At 29.8% G+C, this 26,930-nt stretch overlaps 1 long non-coding RNA gene across 2 annotated transcripts in view; it reads left to right on the top strand.

Annotated features, from left to right (window-relative positions):
* The first annotated feature begins 357 nt into the window (after positions 1-357).
* The window catches only part of LOC132935255 (uncharacterized), an 89,922-nt gene continuing 63,349 nt past the window's right edge, over positions 358-26,930 (top strand). Inside the window, exons 1-4 of one of the 2 annotated variants that reach the window (XR_009663198.1) lie at positions 358-907; positions 1,029-1,321; positions 3,579-3,810; positions 8,527-8,644. This is a non-coding gene — a long non-coding RNA (uncharacterized LOC132935255). Of the gene's footprint in view, positions 908-1,028; positions 1,322-3,578; positions 3,811-8,526; positions 10,041-26,930 lie in introns of those variants that run through there. The other variant, XR_009663197.1, reaches the window with a different exon arrangement.

Genomic DNA, 26,930 nt, shown 5'->3' with positions numbered 1-26,930 from the left:
TTCTAATATATAATTTATCTTATAGGTTATTTGTATTTAGCTCAATGCCCGGTATGCTACTGAGGATTTTTTTTTCAAACTACCGTTTTTCGTTGCCGCCAGCAAAACATCTACCGACGCGTCACATACCGTCGAGACATCGCACGAATAATATTATTCTTATTGTTTATCGAACATATTATCGAGATAAATATTGCCTAAATGATAATGTTTTAATGCGCCTAAGCCCAAAGGTGAATCATTTATTTATCTACGTTTCGTAGTTGTGCCATTTATCAAATTATTATTATGCGGCGGGCCGTCACTACATAATTTTTTCCTGTCGTCGGTACTCGGTATAGGCAGTGTATCTCTTATTCTCTTCAGTCTTTCGCTCAAACACACGCGCGACGTACGTTGGTTAGTTTTACAGTTTTTTTTAACTCGCCTTTTTTTATTTTTGTCGTCTACGCCGTGGCTAATCGTCCACCGACCGTCACAACTCTCCCAGCGACATAAACTTTGTTTTAAGTGCAATACCTATGATGATAATATGTGCAATAACCAAAAAATAAACGAATTATTGCCTCCTAGTCCGTACACATAACGCGTAACCTTGTCGTATAAGTATTTTTGTGTCGGGTGACCCAAAACACCTATTGTTAGCTGAGTCGTCGCTGTTAAAATCGACACGAATATTAAGCAGTGCGTATTGTTGACGTCGTGTCGGGAATAATATTATTATGTCGCTGTATAGGTTCGTTTCTCCGCAGAATGAGATACATTGAAAATCGAACCGTGTGTTCGTTCGGGTCACTTTAGTTCAGTGGTTCCGGTACAACAACCATCGAATGCCAATTATGATTATCAGCTGCGTACAACAACGGACGAGCAATAAATTATAGAGGTCTTATCACCAATGAATTGAGTAAAGACGTATAATAATATTACGGTTTTATATTAATTGCTAGAGCGAGAGGCAATGCGATGGTCTCTTTCTCTCTTCCCCTAATTACGGCTCGCTCACCATTATAATATCGTTATTGCAGCCATCCATTATCTAATATCTATGGGTACAACGAGCAATGACGTCCGCTTGCGCCCCACCGCCGCCGTATAACTGACGTGTTGTACAATAATTACAACAACTGCGTAGCGTCGCACGGCACGGCACAGATGTACTGCCGACCGGTCGGCCATTTATTTCTAAACTTCAATTCTTCGTCGACGGTACTGCACTACTGCAGCTTTACTCAATACGTAGTGCTTGTGTTCGTCTCCGCGCCGCCAAACACCGACGGCCATCTTTTCCCGTTCGGTCCGCCATCGGCCGGCATGACAGGTAATAATAATATTATTACGATTAATACGCGACGCGTTATAACAATATAATATTTTAATATTATTATTCTACTGTTTGCAGTAAATTTGTTAAATTACGTTACTTCTTTGGCGAAACTAGACACTTTTATAAGGGCAGGCCAAATTAAAAATATAAAAAAAATTCTATTAACAACTTTACAATATAGTAATGTTGTATACACATGTACAATGAGTAGGTACTTCTTTAAAATGTTAATATTTAACAATAAATAAACAAATTATAATAATTAATACATTTATAATAAAAGACGACGATCAAATGGTACCAATTTTTTAAATTCTTCAATAAATTACCTAAAATTATTTTTATCACGTTAGGTACCTATATTACTTTTTCATTAATAAAGTAGTGCGTAACAAATAACGTTACTTTTTTTTTTTTTAAACCATATTCAATATATATAATTAAATTATCATGTAATTAATTAAATTATCATGTAATTAATGAATGAATGAATTAATTAATTAACTAGTGATAATTGTCCTATTATAGTATTATGTACAAATTTACAATCAACTCACATATATATTATAGCCATACTATAGTCATAAGTCATAAATCATAATTAATTTTAATGAAGAGGATGCCACACCCGCGTGTGTTGTCTCTGTCTTACAAACGCGTAACATACCAAATTTACTCTCAGAAATTCACGTTTCATGCCGTTGGCTTAAATATTAGAGCGAATCGATCTATTATGAAACTTGATTATAAGAATATATATTATTTGTGTTTTGTCACAGAAGTTTTTTACAGAAGTGAGTTATGAGCATTTAGATTCTGAGCGGAGCGATACAACGATGTATATTTCTTTTTCTTTTTTATTCTGTAAACACTTTTTCTCCCTCTAAACTTGCTCAAAAGTATCAAGTATAGCATCTTTTCTGAAAGGTAATGTTCTTGAGCTGGAATCTTAAAGAGGTCATTTTTCGATTTTCGAAACGCTACTCGAAATAAAAGCGGTTAAAGGAGAAAAAACGTACGATATTACGATTTTATAATATTAAATAATTACGGACGACGTTTTCTACCAGAAATATTGCTTCAAATGAAAAATGACAAGAGATATTTTTTGTTTTATTTTGGATTTTGTTTCTTACGGTTTAAAGTTCGGAAAATTGTAGCTTTTTGAGCTATTTATACTTTATAGACATTTTAATTTTGGGAGTTTTTTTGTTGTAATTCCGTTAAAAACATTCGTAAAAACTTGAAATTTGGGTTGTTTACTTATATTAACCTTACCTAGACATGGTAAAATTTTCAAAACATTTGAGCGACTTATGACTTTTTCTTTTTGTTTATATTATTTTCATTTTTATGATATTTCCTAATTATAAATTATAATTATAATTATATACATTACCTATTTATATAAATCATTTTTAATCTGTTCTTAAAACGCTTTGTTTATCACCATAGAAACGAACAAAATTAAATAAAAAAGATTCCCTCGTCCGCTCAAAATCGTTTTTTATCGAATGCAATCATTGCATTGAAATCGAATACAGTAAAATTACACTATCCTCCACCACCGAAATGCGCTGACCTACTTTTTTAATTTACATTTATTATACACGCAGAACTCACTTAAAAACTGAATTATCGTAAAAAAACTTCCAACAAAACACAGATAATGTTCTTACAATCAAGTTTCATCATAGATAGATTCACTCTAATTTTTAAGCTAACGGCATAAAACGTGAAATTCTGAGCGTAAATTTGATAAGTCGGAGACAACACGTGCGGGTGTGCCGTCCTCTTAAATTTTATTTTTAAACCGAACTATTTTCTTTCTGGTAATAAAGTGATAACATTTATTCCTGGAATGTTTAATAATATTGTTAACTATTTTTGGAATCAAAAATAAATATAATTTTCTGGGATATCATATCGGCTTTTTTTTTTTTAATACATTCTAAACTATTATTTTAATAACGTGGAAAATAACTCGCATGTGTGTTAACTTCAAAGAAACTATTTTTCAAAAGTATTTTTGTTACAATCGCGTTACTCTAAGTAAAATGTAATGAAATTACTGTTGTGTTACTGAAAAAAAGTAATTGCGTTGCAGTAATTTGTAATATGCGTTACGTTAGTACACAACACTGACTGTTTGCGCAGTTCTCATCGTTCGCCGACGTCCATGTCGATCTCGCGTATCCGGAAAACACTTGTTTGCGTGCCTTTTGCTAATTTTATCCGTTGTTTATGCTAGGTTACGTCTCATTTCGACTGCGAGGACTCGTTGATTCAGTGCCGACGAGTGCAGTTGTATTCCAGTCTCGCCATGAAACCAGGAGCGGTGGATGCTGACTACATGGTCCAGGGCTGGGGCAATGGCTGTTTGTCGTGCAGAATGACCGAATCTGTTACCTTGTTAATGGTTGCTGCTTATTTTTGCTTCGGCTGCAAGCACGTGAAACCTGTGTATTACTTCGGAACCCCGAGTATGTATAAAACAATTGGTACATCGGATCGCGGACGTTTCGTCCCCGTCAATTATTATTAAGACAGGACATTTGGGCCGCTGGTATTTTAAATCGCTATTTATTTTTTTTATTCTATTATATTTATAAAACACAAAACGTCAGTATAATTTATATTAATAAAATATAAAATTTTTTAAATATTACAATGTGACATAATAAGTTATTAACAATACAATAATTGTAAATTATTTTCATCAGTCAAATTTAATTTTTTAAATAATATAGGTAAACTATTATACACAAATATAATACAGTAACCTAAGCACAATACAAATGCATTTTACATACCTAATTATTTATGTTTTGATATTTTAGTTAGTAACCCAAAACACAAAAAATAGGTTTTTTTTAATTGAAAAGAATGTATAATTTTAAGAAAAATGGTATTTAATTATATTTATAAAACACAAAACTTCAGTATAATTTATATTAATAAAGTATTATGATAAGACATAAGTTATCAATGATACAATTTTCATCAGTTAAATTTAATTTTTAAATAATATAAGTAAGCTATGTATACAAAAGTGCAATACAAATATATTTTACACACCTAATTATTTATGTTTTGATATTTCAGTTAGTAACCCAAAACACAACAAATATTTTTTTTTTGATTCTGAGCGAAGCGATGAATGTATTGATTTTACAATGATGTGTGTTTTTTTTTTTATTTTTGTGTCTGTCATCACCTTTTAGGACAGTAAAAGTGCTTGGATTTTCTTCAATAGTAACTTTTCTGATAGAAAAGTGAATCTAGTTGGTACTTTGGGGCGTCAAAAGTAAAAATTTCCCAGTAGTTTTCACAAGCGACGTGAAAAACAAAAGAAAAATTAAGGAAAAACGGGAATTTTTACGCAAAATCTGTTTTCGAGAAAATCGATTTTGGTTTTTGGTGTTACTCTAAAACAAATGACCGTAGGGACATGCAATTTTGACTGAATGTTTATATTAGCATTTTCTATACATCATAAAATTTACAAAATATTTTGACTCTTTTTGAGCTGTTTACGGCCATTGTCAGTTTTCAATTTTTTTAGTTTTTTTTTCTATAAATATCAATAAAATTTTATCTGTTGAGTAAAAAAGCTTGAAAATTTAATAGAAGGCGCCTAGGTTATTTTTTCAAAGGCAGATGAAAAAAATTAAAAATCCTTAGTCGCAGTTTTTATTTATAAGCATTTAAAGTTCAAATTTTGACAAAATACGGAAAAATCACGAAAAATAGCAAATTATTTTGAGTTGAGAATTCATAAAAATTTTTCTTTTTAAATCTAAGATTTGAAAATGTAATATAAAATTACTCATAAGTTTGTCTACCTTTATCAAAAAAAAAATGTCTAGAATTTCCCTGAATGTTTATATTAGTATTTTCTATATACGATAAAATTTTGAAAATAATTTGACCCTTTTTGAGGTGTTTACGGACATTGTCAGTTCTATAAAATTTTTTTCTATAAATATCAATGTAGAAAAGCGTGACAATTTTATGCAAGGCTAAAATATTAAAAATACGTAGGCACAATTTTTTTTTATAAGCATTTAAAGCTCAAATTTTGACAACATTTATCAAATTTAAAATGTAATAATTATTTTGTAGTTAAAAATGTATAAAATATTCAACTTTTGTAGCTATAATATACTTAGTAATATCATAGGCTGACTGGCCGTTTTCGCTCAGAATCGTTTTTCTTATACAATGATATTATATCATTGAATTCAAATTAACACTATCCATTACAGTGACCCACTTGTAACCTACTGTACAGCAGAGCAACATCCACTTACCCACCTTTTTTTAATTGAAAAAAATGTATAATTCTAAGAAAAATGGTATAGGTTTAACATTTCTATTCACATTATTCAATAAGTTATGAGTAGGGCTCGAAAGTTTTTGCATTTTTATGTTTTATTGGGCTATTAGATTTATTTACAACTTTATAAGTAAGATTGATATTTATTTAGTGACAGAACGAAAAAAATTTTAAACGTTTATAATGCATATTTTTGTGTATTTTGTGATTTTGTAGTTTTAAGAGCATATTTCTCCATTTTTTTTATAATTTTTTAGAATACATTTGTAGTTTAATGATATGTTTATAACCTCGTTTATAACAATAATTATTAGACCATTGTACCTATACGAAAAACACTTCTGATCGAAGACGGTCTGTGACCCTATGGCCTAAAATATTACCAAGTAATTTATTTATATGGAACCTTGTTTTAAATTTTCAATCCTTAGCTATGAAAGTCGAACATTTTATAAATTTTTGAATACAAACTAATTTTAGATTCTGAGCGAAGCGATGAATGTATTGATTTCACAATGAAGTGTGTTTTTTTTTTATTTTTGTGCTTGGATTTTCTTCAACAGTAACTTTTCTGATAGGAAAGTGAATCTAGTTGGAACTTTGGGGGGTCAAAAGTAAAAATTTCCCATTAGTTTTCAAAAGCGACGTGAAAAACAAAAGAATAATTAAGGAAAAACGGGAATTTTTACGCAAAATCTGTTTTCGAGAAAATCGATTTTGGTTTTTGGTGTAACTCTAAAACAAATTACCGTAGGGACATGAAATTTTGACTGAAAGTTTATATTAGCATTTTCTATACACCATAAAATGTTGACTCTTTTTGAGCTGTTTACGGACATTGTCAGTTTTAAATTTTTTTAGTTTTTTTTTCTATAAATATCAATAAAATTTTACTTGTTGGGTAAAAAAGCGTGAATATTTAATATAAGGCTCCTGATATATCGTTCTAATAGCAGTTGAAATATATTAAAAATACATAGGCATAATATTTTTTTATAAGCATTTAAAGTTCAAATTTTGACAACATTTATCAAATTTATAATTTATTAATTATTTTGTGGTTAAACATTTATAAATTTTTAACTTTTATGGCTAAGGATTGAAAATTTAAAACAAGGCTCCACGTAAATAGGTTATATATAAATTACTTTATTCACAATATTATCATCAAATATACTTGGTAATATCATAGGCTGACTGACCGTTTTCGCTCTGAATCGTTTTTCTTATACAATGATATTATATCATTGAATTCAAATTTAACACCATCCATTACAGTGACCCACTTGTAACCTACTGTACAGCAGAGCGACATCCACTTATCCACCTTTTTAAATTTGATACTTGTTTACAAAATTCAAACTTTACATGCTTATAAAAAAAACTGTGACAATGTAATTTTAATATTTTTCAACCGCTATCGTAAAATATACAGGAGTCTTGTATTACATTTTCACGATTTTTTACCAAACAAATACAAATTTATTGACATTTATAGAAAAACAGTTAACAGTTCAAAATAAGTCAAAATATTTTTAAAATTTTATCAAGTATAAGAATTGATAAAATAAGCATATGGTGTAAATTTCAAGTATCTACAGTAATTCGATTTTAAATTATAATAAAATAAGGAAATCGGTACACGAGAAATCGAGTGAATATCCAATGTTGTAATAGTTAAAGTTCAAACGCACATTACATTTTATTTGAGTCTTCGGTTGACATTTTTTTTCATTGTTATAGATAGAAAAACTTATAAGGAATCTCGTATTAAATTTTCAGATCTTAAATTTAAAAACAAATTTTTTTTATGAATTTCTAACTCAAAATTATTTGGACATTTTTGTGATTTTTACGTATCTTGTCAAAATTTGAAATTTAAATTCTTATAAAAAAAAAATTCTGACTGTATTTTTAATATTTTTTAATTGCTATCCTAACAATATATCAGGAGCCTTTTATTAAAATTTCACCATCTTTTACCCGACAAATATGTCACAAATAAAAAAATAAATAAACAAATAAAAAAATATAAAAAGAGTAATAATAAAAAAAAAACACAAGCATCATTCTACAACCAATACATTCATCGCTCCTTTCCGAATCTAAAATACTTTTTACCTAATGTATGCATTTTATTTTGAGAGTTTTCACTAGTTATTATTGTGTCGTGTTTTTAAAATCCCTAGAAGTTATTGATGTTTATTTCCTGTTTTAATTTAAATATTTAGCACAAATTATAAAACATAAAAATATTTGTATTTATGTAAATTGTGAGAAAAAAAATACATATTTTTAAATTATATTTGTAATTTTTTAAGCGCATAAGTGCATGCATATTTAGTACTTTTTAAGTGCATTTACTTTCGTGCAAAAATATCTTTTTAAATTTAGTGATTGAAGTCCCTATATAGATAAATAACTTCCAGGAGCCAAATGTCCTATCCTAATAATTGACGGGGACAAAACGTTCATGGGCTGTTTTTTTTCGGGGACGAAATTTCTGTTTACCAATACATGCATGTCGTTTGAACCATGACTAAATATATAGGTATGATCATAGAAATTAATTTCATATTGAGATATTAACATTTTTAGAATTTCTATTATATTCCATTAACATTGTTGACCAATGCCATGTGGAGAATTATGAGCAATGGTTTTGTGTGTAGAATAGTGTAGAGATGCGCAAACCGGATGAAAACTGTTTTTTTTTGTGATCATACCCATTTATTTAGTCATGGTTTGAACAGCGGTCTGTGGAAATATTGACCATGCAATCCGTTAATGTTTCTGTATCGTACTGCCTCCTGTGTCATTATTTGAAATGTTTCAGGCTAATATTTTTCTTTTTTTTTAGGTATGATAACTTTAGCTGTGGCGAGAGCATTAGATTTGACACCTTTCAATGATTAACATTTCAAAATCAGTCGTGTGGTCAGAATTTATATTATGGTAAAAAAAGTTTCAGCATCAAGGTAAATGACATAACTTATTAATGTCTTATAACAATTATTTTAGTCAGATTGTTATACCTACCTATTGTAGTTTGATAATATTTATATCAGGCTGTTATGAGTTAAAAATGTGATTTAAAATGAATATAAGATGAATAATGAATTAATTAAGGAGTATGTGATGATGAGATTATATTTTAGAATTGCATCTGCTTAAAAGTGCAATTTTTATTTGACTCATTACTTAAATATTATCACATAGTGTGATATTTTATTGGGGGAGGGATTTATGAGGATGAGAGTTTTCTTTTGATTTAAAGTCTGGGTGAATCAATACGTGAAGAGTATAGAATAAATTTGTCACTTACTTTTCGTAGAACTTGTGATCCAGGATTATTTTTGTACGATCTTACTGGATGTCTATGATATATGGATGATACTGGATGTCAAACAGAAAATATGTATTGAAATAATTTTCCAATTATCAGAAATGTAATAAAATTGATTTATTTTTATATTTTAAAAGAACACAATTTAAGTATGAAAATGTACAATAATTGAGTCAGATTGAATGAGCGACTGAGCGCCTTTGTGTGTCATATGGGTTTTTATAGATGATTGCGTCAGATGCAGCCTTTGACCGTAATCGAATTGTAGATTGCAGCAGTACTCTTATAATTTTATGGTTTTAATTTTTCTCTATACAAATCTTTGATTGTTGGAACATTGATCAGGTTAACCTATACGTTTTATATTAGATACAATGTCCGATATGAATAATTAGCGATGACTGCAATTTTTAGGTTTATAGTTTATAGTATGTAAATTGAGCTGTCAGAATTTATGAATCTTGCTAACTGATATATATATCAGAATTATTGTAGTAGAAGTGTGCCTTTTTCTTAGTAGAATATTTATAGAGTTTCTTTAAATGAATGCAATATAAATAGTATAACGAGTATAATGAGTATAATAAGTAACACTAGGTTTTTAACAGTTTTTTTTAGTATGTGTTATTTCATCTACATGTTTAGTACTAAACATAAATAAATCAATGGGCTTAGAATAACAAGCGGATAAATCCACTATTTAAAAATTTTTCAGTCCTGATAAAAAACATTTTATTCTTATGATAAATCAATATATAATTTTATAACAAATATAAAATATAATCTTTGGTATCATTAATTATTATCATACAATTTCTTTTCTTTTTCATTTGGTTTTTTATTTCTTACTACAAAACATTTATGACACTTTTTTTCTTAAGTTTTGTAAATTTTACTTGTTATAAAATAATATTAACTGTAAAATAATGTTATCAATATTCATAGTCGGTTAGATCTGGATCATTTGTATTGCTCTCTTAAAAATTAAAGTTATAATATCAATTAATAATTATGTTAACATAATATAATCTTCTACCAGTAATAGTTTACTATATAATATATATTATATATGAATAACAGAATACAAATTATTATGTACATAATAATAATACATGAAACATAATATATTATGTTAATATATATTTGTTTAAGATAATCGAGTATGTAGCTAGGGTCTCTAAATTTATCTTTATTTTTGTTTGTAATATTTTTTTAATATATGGTATAAAATATTCGGAGAAATCAAAAATCATATTTTTGGTCATGTTGATATTACATTTTTCTAGGCTTGTACCATTTTTTGATATATTTGTCAAATCATCATGTTTCTAGATGATTAGGGTGTAATTATTATTGTTGTTGCTTAACATTTATGGGTGAATTATGAATTTTTATGATGTAATTTTACGGGAATGTTAATTAAATATAGAAATAATGTTTAAAATCTTTATGATGTGTTGAATTTAAATGCATGTTTGGTGTTAACACCATTTGTGGTGTGTAGCCCCTACAATCTTCGTTTATATTTAATACACCTATCCCACATAATTGTATATTCATTGTCTGTCTCGGTTTTCACACGAAATAGCTATAGGCGGCGGCGGTACTGAATCATTAATCATTTTTAAGTTTAAAAAGTCTTTGTCATCATCGAGAATAATGAAATCGGAAATAAATTTTGTATATTTTACGTGCGTACATGGGTCTACAATTTGTCTACACATCATATAAGATGGCTTAATGATAACGTTAAATAATATTTATATGTTTTTGAAATGGCTATGTACCCATATTCAAGTATTGTGTGCATATAATGATTATATTTTATTACTGTTATCGGTATTACGGGTACAATGTTAATTCAACTGCATTTATTAAGGCGGTTGAAAGTGGACCGTTTTAAAGGGGTTGAGTATAGGCAATATGTTATATTTTTTGGGAATAGTTGTGTGAGTGTGTGTGTAGTAACTGATCATTAGTGTGCGTGAGTTCCCTGAACGCATAATTATTACGTTTTACCAGTAAACAGTTCAACAATAATTTTATTACCGTCACAGCGCGCATTGTATTGACAAAACAGGTAGGTAAATACAACATCGTATTTACATAAAGTATAATGTACCTAGCTCATAATTTTATTCAAAAACATAATCATTATAAATCATATATTGACAAAAGTACTTTGTACCTTCCTTAAAAAAACAATTGTTTGCATTATATTATATTGCTATATAAATACACCTTAATTTAGTTTAGAGCTGCTTTGTTGGTATACCGGACCTTATTGGTAGTCCTCTATCAAATCTTGGGTCAATGATTTCAGGCAGTAACGATTCCATGTAAAATGTTGAACAAATGGTTCAATTTTTGATGTCCAAAATTTGACATCTTTATATATCTTGTCTATTATATAACCTAAAATAAACACGTCTAAAATTGAACGTATAAATTATAATATTTTAGATTCTACGTAAACAATTGTCATATACTATTACCTTTTGGAGTCCACACAACAAAATAACAGTAGTTCCTTTCTGTAATGTTGAGTTGTGCTTGAACTTGATAATAATAATATTTATCAGTTTATTTTAAAGTAATTTTTTCACCATCGGATATCATGTACTTTATTTTTTTTTTTATGTTCTGTGTAGTACTCTCGTGCTACACTTGTACACTTTAATTATTTAATGACGTGCTTCGATGTCCTGTTGTTGATAAATTGGTAGAGTCACAAAGGTAGGTTTGGAAATAGTAAATAAATTCAAGATTGTATTATACGTTAAACAGTAAGTTTAATAAAATAATGTAAAATAAAATAGTCACAAAGTAAAATACATTTGCACTTAAAATTTGTAGGCAGAGTTTACGCTCGGTACCTGAGAACTACGGGCACTAAGCTAGTAAAAAGTAATTCTAAATCTATATACTAATTTAATACCCTTATATACACATGACCTCTTATCCGTGGCGTGACCCCGACAAAGCCACCGGATAGGCTCACTAAAATACATGCATAGAAGTTGTTTACGCCGAATATTCATGAATAAGCAATAGTTACAAAAACATTTATAATTAATGTAATATTTCATATTACGTTTTTCTCAGTATCCATGAATACGCGTTTCCTAATCAAAAAGGCCAAAGGACAAAATAATATGTAAAAATACCTAATACCAGGAAATGTCAAACTATACGAGTAAACATGGTTTGGTACTACATCTGCCTCTTCTTGAGTATATTCATTTATGTTCGGAGGACACTTTATCTCCAAGATACCGTCTTTACCTATTAACCCGTCAGCGGTGTGTACTAGTTGCGGTCATAATCTAAAATTACATACTAGTTGCGGTCACCCCTCAAAAAGGTTACATACTAGCTGCGGTCACCCATCAAAAAGGTGTCAAAATATAGTATATAATAGTAAACTTGTGTCAAAATATAATTTATAATAGTAAACTTGTGTCAAAATATAATATATAATAGTATAATAATAATTTCAAATTTTAAAATTTTATGGTATAAATTTAAAGGAAATGCCTTACGTTTAACACTGTTACTAACCTTTTGCCGTAACATTCATTGAAGATCATCTGGTTCATGATTATGTATTGTATTTTGTTCACAAATGGTACCATTAAAATCGTATTTTATAGCCGCTTTACATGTTTTTTTACAACATACCCACCGTTGTACGTCATTCGCTTATGTACGATAAAATCGACATTTATAATTATTAACGACCCCTAATGGTTTTAATTTTTCACTCAACAGTTTTTTTGAATTCATTTTTATGTTTTACCGTATCAAAAGACGTAGGTACAATGAAAGCAATATTCGAAACTATCGGAGTATACAATTTAATCTATTTTATTTATAAACTTTACAGATAAGTAGTGGTGTTCCCACATAATATATACGCTGTGTGCATTATATACAGCTATGATAAGCTATGACCGCAACTAAGATATTACCTAAATTGGCGTGACCGCAACTGTTATATCTGTTTATCTCAAAAATCGTCATGACCGCAACTAGTATGCAGCCCCCGTCAGAACTTGCTGCGAGATAGGGTTTATTCTTATGAATAAACAACCCCGCTGGTTCGATTTTCTCCTTTATGGTATTTTGGAACGCATTTTCGGCTATTGATTCGATTTCAATACACACCTTAGTAAAACATTTTATAAATTAATAATTTATCTAAACAATTACTATTGTAAAATAAATAAAATATAAATAGACCACAAACCTAGTTGAAGAACTTCCTTGGAAAATATCATATAAAATGTATTTTATGCTAATATTATTTCAAATATTAAGGTTTCATTTGAATAAATTATATTTAATTTTGACATTTTACTTACCTCATATAAAGATATTGGTTTTTTAAAATGATATTTTTTGTTTTTTTTTGGAACGTTTAATGAAATATTGGAAGTATATTAGACAAACATTTGTGTACATTCGCATAAGAAGTTCATTGTTTTGAAGGATTAAAATGTTTCTGTGATAACATTAAAAATGATACATTTATCATTAGGTATGTTGGTATATTTTGATTTATTTCATAAAAACTTTTCATGTCCTGAGCGAGTCATGTTCAATTTAATACATTTTATAGAACTAAAAATCAAAAAACATAATTTTGACGAGAAATTCAATATGGTTATCGAACAGTGGTATAATAAAAAATGTTTAAATTCCTTTGATGAAAAATAAATTATATTATTATCCACATATTATAACCACACATTCCTCACGTTTTAGGCACTTCGGATATCCTCTCTCTCCTAGTCCACAACTAACCTTCGCCCCACATCCATCTTCAATAGTTATATTGTTGGTCAACCTACTAGGTACATTGTCATATGTTTCATAATACATTATTTTGTTGTTGTAATAAACTACAAAGGTTACTTCTTGTGATGACTGGTTACCTTCACACTTTTACAGTTAGTGTGGTAATTTAATTTAATTATAAATAAAATCTTTATCTTTTGTCATGAAAATATCCATTTTAAAGCTTCAATTATTATAACAAATAAAAATAATTTTCTGGCTTGGTGATGGTTATTAATTCACAAGTACATTTACAGAATAATAGTAACATATATATTTAATTGAAAATAATGAATGTATGATATAATTTGTTTATGAATTATGAATTAAAGTTTTTATCCGGTTTTTACATAAGCTTAAGTTAAAATATTTTTTAATAAAACAAAATGTTTGAATCTTTATTTTATTACAACGTACATTATAACTAAACTATTAATTGTGTATACTTATATAATAGCTATTTGTTGTTATCTACCACATCTGCATTAACATTGATAGATTGTTTCAAACTAAAAAAAGAAATGTTTTATACGTGTTAATATTATTGTGTATAATAATTGTAAGTTGAAAATTCAACTGATGATATATATGGTCAAGTTAGCTATGATTTTATGTATTATTCAATAAATGCATATGAGCCCCTGGCGTGGTCTAACAATCCGCAAGCTCATAAATGTATATTTGAATAAATAAGTTAAATTACAACCCAAATCTCAAACATAAATGTTTGGTTGTACAGATTAGCTAATTTGCATACCTATGTGGTAAAAGCATGTTTGTAGTTTATACACAACTGGTATATTATATGCCCAAATTACAGCAGAGTTATAGAAAACACGGTATATTAACAGTTAACAAGTTATAACGCAATGTGATAAGAATATTTAAAAAAATAGTTGTTATATAGTGTGTATAATTGATTTTATCTTTATTCTGTACTTCAAAATAATTTACGAATCAAACGAGTATTATGTAACTTAAGCTATTATTGTCATCAATTGGGTATGTGGTAAATATTTAAATACCCATCTATAAATATAAATGACTACCAGAAAAATATTGAAAAAAAATTATATATTTTTTATGCTACAACGTTAATATATTATAGTAAACCGTTATTAAATTAAAAAAAAATATACTTCTGTTTTTAAATATTATATCATACATTCTTGTTTATGTTTCATGAAAAAATATTGTATTGAAGAGTTTTAATCACAAGCATTAATTAAAGTGTTGTTTTGATAATTTTTTATAAAATAATTTGTCTTGACTATTAGTTTTGTTTTATTTTTTCAAAATGTTTTATTATCAACAAAAAATAATGAAGTTTTTACAATGTATCTGTACTAAGGTTGTACCATCTTAATTCTACGTTGTATATTGTCTTAATCCTTTTGTAGTACCCCGTCGCTGTCTTTTGACTGGTTACTGCACTGCTTCTTTTACGACGAAGGCACGTACACGTCGTTGAACTGGATCGGAGGATGGTCGTTGGTTGTATTAAAATAATGTTGTACACGTTTTTAGATAAATATAATATTACTGTTTATTAACACAACTGTCGTATATGGTTATAATTACGAGGTTTTAATGTTTGTCGACAGAATATAGGATTCTGCCGGAGAGTGTTATAATTATTTTAACTGGGAATGTACTTGCTGTGGACGGCGATGCGGCTGTTCCTAGTCCGTTACCCACACAAGTACTGTAAGCTGGGATAACTACTTCTGAAGAGCTCTGTGAAACAGGGCCCCTATTTATATGGTACATGCCGGGATTAAGGAAAGGGTGATTGACGTTATAGGAATGGCGTGATGTGTTGCGGTGTTGTGCTTATGCGGCAACATCAATGATCGAGATTGTTGATCCCGCCTGGCCTTTGGAAACAACAATTTCATATTCAAAACGTCGGTTCACTACACTTTGTATGGCACTTAGAAAACGTCATACAATATTTAGTATACTTGGTCGATCTGTTTTTCTTTTTGTTATGTTTTTAAAGTGGTCCTGTCCGTTTATTTGTTAATCCTATCCAAGTTTCTTCGTCATCCAAAGTACCATTGCTTACAACAGACGATGCATATGAGGCATTTGAGAGATTATCAAGATAACTCTCATGACTTAAATCATTCCAACTGAATTCGTTTATAATATCTTGGTCGCTGACTGGTGTAGTGATCACCATGCAGGACACGTTGAACACTAATACAATAATTATTTAAACGACGTAGCACGTTCGTTGTCGTCTTGAGTCGTGGTTGAGAAAGATAGGTAAATAATTAATAACACTTTTTAGACTTTTTAAATATGACAATTACGTAACACTTTATTATTACAAGTTTGAATTACAAAATAACTATATGCACTGTCGTAAGCTTAATAGACCTACGACTAGGTCTGACTATCTTCTAAGTAATGGTAGTTAATCTACCCGTATTTATGCGGGTTCTAACAATGACGTATTGGTGGCGTGATATCTATATTCTGACATTACTTCCCTAGTCATGTCGAATTGCATTATTATGGGACTAGGTAAAACTACTTGTTGTTTTCACCTCTGATCCACGCTTCCCGTTATTTAGGCTTTTACATTGCATATTACTATCTACATTACCTATTATAAATTATACTAAATGTATAATTTATTCTACGTGATATTGTTTAATATCGTATTATAGCTGTGGGTATTAATACATCCCTAATATTGTTGAATTGCATTATTTTGTGACTCGGGAAAACAACTTGTTGTTTTCACCTTTGATCTATGTTTCCTGTTATTTAGGCTTATTTTAATACCTACATTTACACTCATAAATTATACTATGTATCTGTTAAAACTGAATCTGTTTTAGGTTACTTTAAACCTGTGTCGTCTTCACTTAACTCTTTACTCCTCGTATACATCTACAGTATACACCCTTTACTCACAACAGATTTGATAAAGTATATTTTAATATAAACAACTTACACTTGGATCATCCTGTTGGAGGTAAAAGAATGGGTCCCTTGAAACTGCTTGGCTTTGTTTAGAAATCCTCCTTGGACTGCACTCCGTGAACAAATTCTGCTCGCTTGGTGTGTTCCGTGGACGTTGTCCCTTGAACTGACCGTTTCGGATCGATTGAATGTTGACACCAAATTTGTATAGTGATCGCCGTGAAGGAAACGTTGAACACTAATATAATAATTATTTAACGACGTCGCACGTTCGTCGATGTCTTTAGTCGTTGTTGAGAAAGATAGGTAAGAATTATAAACACTTTGATGACTTATGAACAATGAACGAGAACAATCTTTTGATACATATTTAAAGGAAATGGGACATTTTTGTGGGGAAAACGAATTAATACTAATGCTACGTACCAACTGACGTCAATTTATACATCAATGCAGAAATGAATACATGATGTACTAGTTTATAATGAGTGTTTATTTCACAAAGTACAAAATTTCAATATTATAATCTATGGTGGAGAAAGAGTGGTGTTACGACTCTAATATAGAATTTAGGACTGTGAGTGGTGTTACGACCTGACTTTAAATGTCCCTAACCGTCTAAATTGCCCTTTAATAACTTCCATCATATTTTCATAATATGCCCTTTTTAATAATTTCCCTAAATACAATGGACCAATAGACCAAAGGAAATAGTTACATAAATTATGCTTACAACATTGCTGAATTCATCCTGTTGCTTGACCTCTCTCGCCGTAGTTGATTTGTAATAAAAGTTCGGTCTTCCTAGAGTCGCAGAATAGACGTCTCAGTCTAACGGTGATCCACGAAGGTGAAGTTGCCTCTGTTGATTGAACTTGACCTAAAATATTTCGAAAAATATTGTTGAATGTTCCTTGTATCTTGGAAGACCCAACAAAATGTCAATATTATAATCTATGGTGGAGAAAGAGTGGTGTTACGACTCTAATATAGAAATTAAGACTATGAGTGGTTTTACAACCTGACTCTAAACGTCAATAGTGCACAGCCCTGTCACTGCTGTGACCAACGTTTCTTTTACGACGGTGCAGCTTCGTTATTTCTGAAGTATGTTTGAAATGAAGATAGGTTGTTATAAATAATATACTACAACACTTCGAATTTAGTTAAAGTTTATAATGATATTTATTAGTACAATAAATTAAGGTTAATTTAGTAATTTGATTAAACGTATGGTCACAACGACAATAAACACTCCGTAGGAGTCCGCGTGTCCGTAGTGAGTACTTCAAGTAATAACTTGAGACTAAATTACATAGTGTAAAAACCCTATATTTATATGCACATTCAATGTCATTTATTGGGCTACGTGGTACATGAATGAAGAAAATAGTTAAAGGATTGACCAATACATTAAAATACGTGAGCATTTTTAATAGAAGTTAACAACAGTCCGAACGCATAAAATACTAATTAATACGTGTCACCTTCAGGTTTACTACACGTCCCTGACCGTCTGACAAGCTCTTGTCATGGGCTCATATATATATGATCAAGTCCTTTGGAGTGGGAGATCGTACTAATGGCCAAATTCGGTCATGAGTCACAAAAAAAAATTGAAAATATTGGCGATGTTGTTTTGGTTGAGGGCCTGACGTTCCTTAATTTGTTACTGGTTGGAGTGTCGTCCCAGTGGTTTTGCCATGATGTGAGGATACGTTTTAGGGCTTCTTTTATCAGGTTAGGTAAGGGAAATATATTTTTTTAATTCGTCACTATCTATTATTTTTAATATTTATATTTGATCATCGGAATCATATTAATTTAATTTATATATTTTTTTTATATAAGATTATTTCCTGTTATCTTATTATATAATATATTTTTTTTATTTAAAAATTCGTATCTTAACTTCAATATATAATTTTTTAATACATACCGATAAATCCACACGCTGATCTATTCTCCTTCCAAAAGGTATCCTGTTGGTAGTACCCTGAGGGGTGGATAAAGTTGTCGGGGTGCTGGTAAAGGTTGTTCCCAAACGGTGCTCAATAGATAAATGTTTTGGTGGGTGATTTATTCTGTAGTTATTTCTCTTGGTTTTTGTTTATTGTCATATGAGCGTGATTTGTGGATAAAATAATGTGTCATTCTAGCGAAGACGCCTGCTACCAGTTTAAAACTGCAGCCAAATGTTTGGTATAGTATTCATATGTAGATTGTTGTGTTAAGGTATATCATTAGAATTTCCAATGCGACTAATATACCTAATAGTGCAGATATAAAATTTCCAATCCTACAAACTTTCCCCACATTTTGTTAAGTTTGTCTTCTACTAACCTGCTTATGAGTTGTTCATCAATGTATGGCTTAAGTTTCAGACCTTGATCTATTGTGTTGTAACCCTTCGTTTTTGTAGCTAAGTTAATTTGAGTTGCGTCAACTTCTTGGGGAAATTATAAATATTTTTGTAGAGTATTGATAATGTAACTAGAGTATAGTCCTGCGTTCATTAAGTGTTCTGGGCTTCAGTATGCCCAAGTCCAAGTTGTTTGTGCTTTTCATATATGAGGAATTTTGCCAGATCCTAGCTTGTTGTATTCAGGTGACATGCTGATCCATTCTCCTTCCATAAGCTATCCTGTTGGTAGTATGATGGTACAGTCAATTTCTGTTCCGTATTTTTGTATTTGTGTGTTTTAGGCGCAGTTAATAATTTTGTTTATTGTAAACTATTGGTAGTTCTTGAAAACAAACCTTGTGACGTATGTCGAGTTCAACGTCTACAGGTAGTCTGGGGTAAAAAGTATGATTTGATGTTAATATTAATGTAATTTATTTAATGAATTTCTGATTGGTCGTGTTGTTTATGTAATGAAACATACATTTGGTATAATGTAGGTATGTCTGTTTCTGACCATGTGAGTAGGTAGTATTGTGTGTTTGTTTGCATGTATGGATGTGGGTTTCCGTTAATTTATTTTTCCTCAGTTGATGAACGAAATAGTTATATATACGCTCTCTTTAATATAAAAATAAAGATTTTTTATGTAAAATACTTGTCTTTATTTTAAAAATATTAAAAAGATCTTAAATATAACTATTTCGTTCATCAACTGAGGAAAATAATATAATATAATACCTGTCTTTAGCTCCAACGTTTTTAATATTTTTTTATAGTGCGAAATCTATCCATCTATTAGTGTTCAATTACCTATCTCTGTGGATTTAATGTTAATTCTGTTAATTTTATCTTTTCAATTAAATCTGAGTTGTCCCTTTGGAAGTATGGTTTCAATCGTCTAATATGAACGACATATATTGTTAATTTATTATTTAATAAAAATTCTATCATATAATTTACGTCGCTGACTTTTGAAATTATTTTGCAAGGGCATCTATATTTTTGCACTGATTTTGCAGTTTTATTTGGTTCTTGGAATGGAAACTTGACTAAAACTAATTGTTTTGGTTCATATGAGGTAAGTTTATGTGATTTGTCATGGTTTAATTTTATATAAAAATTCAATACCAAGTTAACATTTGATATTTTGGTTGATCCTAATGATTTCAGAGCGTATATAAAATGTAATGGAATACTTCACTTTGAGATTTTTCATAGTATGGCACCTGTATTAGGTTTTAAAAAACGTGAATATAAACCAGAGTATGAAACACATAGATCAGAAAAAACTGTGAACTTGAACACAATTAATTCTATAAAAGTAAACAGCTGCTACTGCGAATATTGCCCTTATAGATTCGTATATAACCACTGGTGAAAATGTTTCATAATAATCTATACCATATTTCTGTGAACAACCTTTAATGACCAACCTGGCCTTAAATTTATCTATACTACTGTCAGTTTTATATTTGGTTTTAAACACCCATACATTCCGCAATGCAACTTTATCCTGTGGCAAATCGAATAGAATCCAAGTCTGATTTTCATGCTATGAATTAATTTCATTAATCATAGCGTTTTCTCATTAGTTTTTGTTCACCCAGTAATTGCCTCATTATAATTCAATGGATTGACACAGTTAGCAATGAACGTTTGAAGATTGTATCTGTATGGTTTCTTAAGTGTATTCCTGTCACGTAAAACACTAAAACCATAACATTTCTATCATCTAGTATGTTTTCGTTCTTCGCACGCACGCCCGTTGAATTAATCTGAGTCTCTGTAAACTATAATGTGTCTGTAATTACATTTTCATAATTATTATATTCATCTTCGAATATAATGTATCTGCACACTGATATTTTATTTGTTTTCGAATACCATACATGATAACCTTTCGTGCTATTCAAATAGCCAACAAATATTCCTTTTTCACTCTTTGTATCCCATTTCTGACGTTTTTGTTTTGTTATGTGTGTATATACCGCAGTACCAAAAACTCTCAAATGTTTAATATCTGGCACGACTTTATAATTTAACTCGTAAGAAGGCTTACCATTCTGTGAACTCGTTCCGGTTAGATTAAGTGTATAAACCGCTGTGTTCACAGCTTCTGCCCATAATGACATGACAAGATTTTTCGCACAAATAATTGTCCTGGCAACTTCTACGATTGTTCTGTTATCACGCTCGACTTTCCCGTTCTGTTCCGGCGTATATGCAACCGTAGTTTGATGTCGTATGCCATATTTCTGTAGAATACCTGTAATATCCTTGTTTACGAATTCTCATCCATTATCTGTCCTTAATATTTTGACCTTAGATCCTGTTATTGTTTTAACACTTTTTATAAATGTTTCCATAATATTTTTAACTTCATATTTATTTTTAATAAAATATACCGTTCTGTATCGTGAGTAGTCATCTCTAAATAGTAGAAAATATTTTGACATACCGATAGAATTCCTCTGCATCGGTCCCCATAAATCTGCATGTATCAAGTTTGCCGACGTTAAAATATTTCGTCTCACTTTTAATGAACGACGATTATCGGTGTTGTTTCCCGATTATGCAGTCACTGCATACAAATTGGTCCTTGGCTGAATAATCATTATTATGTTTTGCCAAACAATTCCTCACGTATTGAATATTCTGGTGAGCTAAACGCTTGTGCCACACTTCTAATGGTTTTTCTACTGCAATGTAACATAATATTCGGCTTTTAACGGCACTTCGACTTTAATCTGTAATTCAAATAACCTTCCGCTGCGCTTACCGGCACGAGAATAAATTGAATTTTAATCCCGGCACGTGCAATACATTTGCCAAGTAATTTTTATTCCAATTACCGTTCACGTATGATAATATATTAATATTACCTTTTCCTGTCGCATACAGATTTTTTCCATCGCCAATTGTTACCTTTTGTGTGTATTTTAATGGTTTGTAACTTGTAAATCATTCTAAGTTAGCGCTCATATGATCCGACCCTCCTGAGTCTAATACCCACGTATCTGTTGTAGTATTATTTTTCTTTGACTCGCTTACAAAAGCATTTAAATTTGCAACTGTAGTACCGGTTTTGCCACCGTTGATACTACGTGGGTAATTCCTACATTCTCGTTTATAATGTCCAATTTTACCACCGTAATAACATTTAACATTATTTTTATTAGTAAATTCTTTTTTACCTCTACCATAACTGCCGTTTCTTCCATCAGATCTGTTTTGAAATTTGGCTGGAAATGCACTAGATTTCTCTTGTTCACTAACTTCACTTTTGATCTGGATATACATAGCACTGATTATAATATCATATACTTAAATTTTTTCTAACATCATAAATAAATACTTTACTAAGTCTTTGACAATTCAGATCTTATTATCTTCTTCTTAGGATCGAACATAAATCGTGTAAATATTGTTTGAACAACCTCTGATAACTCATTCTTAAGCTCCAAGACTTTCGCTTGATCAGTTATCGATATTTTAAGACTGCATTCAGCTTCTTTCCATGTATACATTTTTTTTAATCTTATTGTAATATTATTAAAAAATGACAAGTATTTTACATTAGAAATATTTATTAATATATTAAAAAGAGCTTATATATAACTATTTCGTTCATCAACTGAGGAAAATAATATAATATAATACCTGTCTTTAGGTCCAACATTCTTAATATTTTTGGTTTTATAGTGTGAAATCGTTCAGTAATCAGTAATTTTATCTTTAGTTGGTGATTTAACATTTATCAAACAATCTACATTTCGCAATAAAAAACCAAAAATATTAAGAATGTTGAAGCTAAAGACTGAGTATAACAATATATTATTTCCCCCAGTTGATGATCGAAATAGTTATATATAAGCTCTTTTTAATATTATAAAAAAATTACAAGTATTTTACAGTAGAAAAATGTATTTATAAATTAAAAAGAGCTTATATATAACTATTTCGTTCATCAACTGAGGAAAATAATATAATATAATACCTGTCTTTAGCTTCAACATTCTTAATATTTTTGGTTTTTTATTGCGAAATGTAGATTGTTTGATAAATGTTAAATCACCAACTAAAGATAAAATTACTGATTACTGAACGATTTCACACTATAAAACCAAAAATATTAAGAATGTTGGACCTAAAGACAGGTATTATATTATATTATTTTCCTCAGTTGATGAACGAAATAGTTATATATAAGCTCTTTTTAATATATTAATAAATATTTCTAATGTAAAATACTTGTCATTTTTTAATAATATTACAATAAGATTTAAAAAAATGTATACATGGAATGAAGCTGAATGCAGTCTTAAAATATCGATAACTGATCAGGCGAAGGTCTTGGAGCTTAAGAATGGGTTATCAGAGGTTGTTCAAATAATATTTACACGATTTATGTCCGATCCTAAGAAGAAGATAATGAGATCTAAATTGTCAAAGACTTAGTAAAGTATTTATTTACGATGTTAGAAAAAATTTAAGTATATGATATTATAATCAGTGTTATGTACAGATAACTTTAAAATGATCATAATAAATAATGACTTTTGTAGCGAGCTGTGCCTATACATATTATAGATAAATGAAGATAATAAAATCTCAAAAAAAATGTACAATTTATTTTATTTGGTTTTAAACATACTAAATTACGACCATTAAAAATAATTACACATTTTGAATGATGTCTTGGGATATAGGTAAACTAAAATAAAATTATCTGGATAATGAACAACTAATCTAAGCTCTACAGACCTCCGCCGGTTTGAGTTCTCGCGGCTGCTGTAGCCCTGGCCAGCGCGGTCAATTGTTGGGCGCCGCCGAGAACGAACGTCCTTGGGGGTCCGAAAATAAAATAAAATGTATACGGTTGTATATAATATTATCAACTAAAAAATAAAAATTCTGGAAATAAATCAACCACTCCTTAATACTTGGCGATAACGACGAACTGAGACGTTACAGTTCAATTAGTTATTATGATAATAATGTATTTTAAATACTACACATAGTGATTGAATTAGTGAAATGAATACTTTTATTTTTAGATTTTATTTTATGGTAAAAACTTTTGTTCCCTCCACCAAGTATTATTATCTGAAATAATTCCAACGTATGTATTCCACATGCATGCTCGATAATATATTATAATATTATTGAATTCAAACCGCAAATGCTGATTAAAACAATAAATAATAATCATAATCCACTAAACATTGTTTACGTATATTTTAATGCATAACAATACATTATTTCAGGAACCAGCATCCTGTGTGACAGAAAACTTGAAGTGCGTTTTCGCGAATTCATGCGTCTTACCAACTGTTGAAGGAGTCATATATTCTAATGAAGGTTCTAATGAGATATTATCCCACGGGACATTGAATGATTGTCACGTTAATGTTTCTGAGAATAAATTGTGAAGCTGGATATCATAAGGTTTATATATATAGTTTTAGGTTAGTTATAGGTACATATTAGTTATAGGTTTTGTCATACTTTACACTTATAATGTATTAATTAAAAAATAATTATAACGATATTTGAATGAAATATTACTATACAAAACTTACTGAAACACAATTTTTCAGGACTTGAGGACCATTTTACTTTTCCAAACAAAACCTAAAACTATATATATATAAACCTTATGATATCCAGCTTCACTATTTATTCTCAGAAACATTAACGTGACTACCATTCAATGTCCCGTGAGATAATATTTCATTAGAACCTTCATTAGAATATATGACTCCTTCAACAGTTGGTAAGACGCATGAATTCGCGAAAACGCACTTCAAGTTTTCTGTCACACAGGATGCTGGTTCCTGAAATAATGTATTGTTATGCATTAAAATATACGTAAACAATGTTTAGTGGATTATGATTATTATTTATTGTTTTAATCAGCATTTGCGGTTTGAATTCAATAATATTATAATATATTATCGAGCATGCATGTGGAATACATACGTTGGAATTATTTCAGATAATAATACTTGGTGGAGGGAACAAAAGTTTTTACCATAAAATAAAATCTAAAAATAAAAGTATTCATTTCACTAATTAAGTATTAACTATTAAAGTATTAAGGAGTGGTTGATTTATTTTCAGAATTTTTATTTTTTCAGTTGATAATATTATATACAACCGTATACATTTTATTTCGGCACCAACACATTATGTTTGAACCTAATGACCATAAATAGGTGTTGATTTTTATTGAGACAATTTTTTTGTAGTATACTTATGGATACAGTTTTGTTATATATTTTTCAAAATTATAAAATATTTTATTGTAACCGTTTTACACCAATCAACCAGCGAATCGAGTTACTTTAATAAACATATTATTCATAGGAATTATTAATTGTACTTACTTAAAGCTATATTCTTTGTCTCGTATTTTACCTGGAACTTAAATTAAACAAACATCTGTTACCTAGATTTGTACTTTATATATTGAATTAATACTTCACGCCTTATCCATTAGGTCTCATATTTACTTTTTTTACCTCAGAAAGGCACGGTGGGGTCTGTAGAAATGTCGGCTTGAACTGAAGAAATCTCCCTGTATAAAAGGTGCTCAGAACGAACAAAATATATACAGTAGAACTTCGATTAACTGTCACTGTCGGGACCGGGGCTATGACGGTTAATCGAATAGACGGTTAACGGAAATTTTGCAAAAAAAACGTGTAAATACATATACACATTCATTATATTTTATATTTATCATATTTTACGTGTGTACTTAAAAAAAAAAAAAAAATACTTACATTGTAACAAATTATAAACATACATACCACACATATTATAAAAAAAATCTGTCATTTTAGTTTGTTTTTTTGTTTCTCTAGCTTTTTTAGCAGCAATATTACGTATTTGACGTAGAAGTAAGACTTGCTTAGAATTTGATTCTTCTTGTACTTCAAACCAATCAATACACTTTGATAACATCGCTTCTGCTTCTGAATGGCTAGTTAGTGGTTTTAAGTCAACACCTGAATCTTCGACATCCTCATCAATTTCTTCTTCTTCAACGAAAGTGACATTCAAAATAATTTGTTCATCATTCAAAATTTCAAATCCTCCATCCTGCTTATCATTTTCTAACCAATCTGTTACTTCTGACGTTGATAATATTTCACTGTGCAGTCCATTATTACAAAGTTGTACAATTTCTTCAACACTAACAGGCTCAGTTTCTTCAGATTCGCACGGTATTATTTCAGGCTATAGTTTGTTCCACCCATTCTTCAAGTTTGAAACACTCAAATCAGCCCATGCACTGGCAACATTGAATATAGCATCCTGGGGCTGTTTTTTCCGAAAATGATGTCAGTGTTTTTTGTGGTAAGGCTTTCCAATTGAGTCCAGTTTCATCACAATTATAAACTTGTTCTCTAACGAGTTTAAGATCACATTGTATTTTCAATTTAAATTGTTCCTTGAATTCAGCAATGACTGTACTATTCGCACTAAGTTTCTCTCCACTTATGTCTAGTTGACGAATTCCGTGACGAAATTTAAACTTATCAAGCCATCCCGTGCTTGCTTTGAAGTTTGGGTCGCCATCTAGGTTTTTATTCATTTCACCTGCCTTGGTCGTAATAATAGGACCAGAAAGTGGAATTCCTTGACTTCGGGCTTGAATAAACCACTGATACATAACGTTGTCAAGTTGTTCATATTTTGCCGATTTCATAGTTTTACGACTTCTGAC

The sequence above is a fragment of the Metopolophium dirhodum genome, chromosome 1 (genome assembly GCF_019925205.1).
Source record: "Metopolophium dirhodum isolate CAU chromosome 1, ASM1992520v1, whole genome shotgun sequence".
NCBI lineage: Eukaryota > Metazoa > Arthropoda > Insecta > Hemiptera > Aphididae > Metopolophium > Metopolophium dirhodum.
Note: the sequence above shows the minus strand (reverse complement) of the source record. Positions and strands in the feature narration are given on the sequence as shown.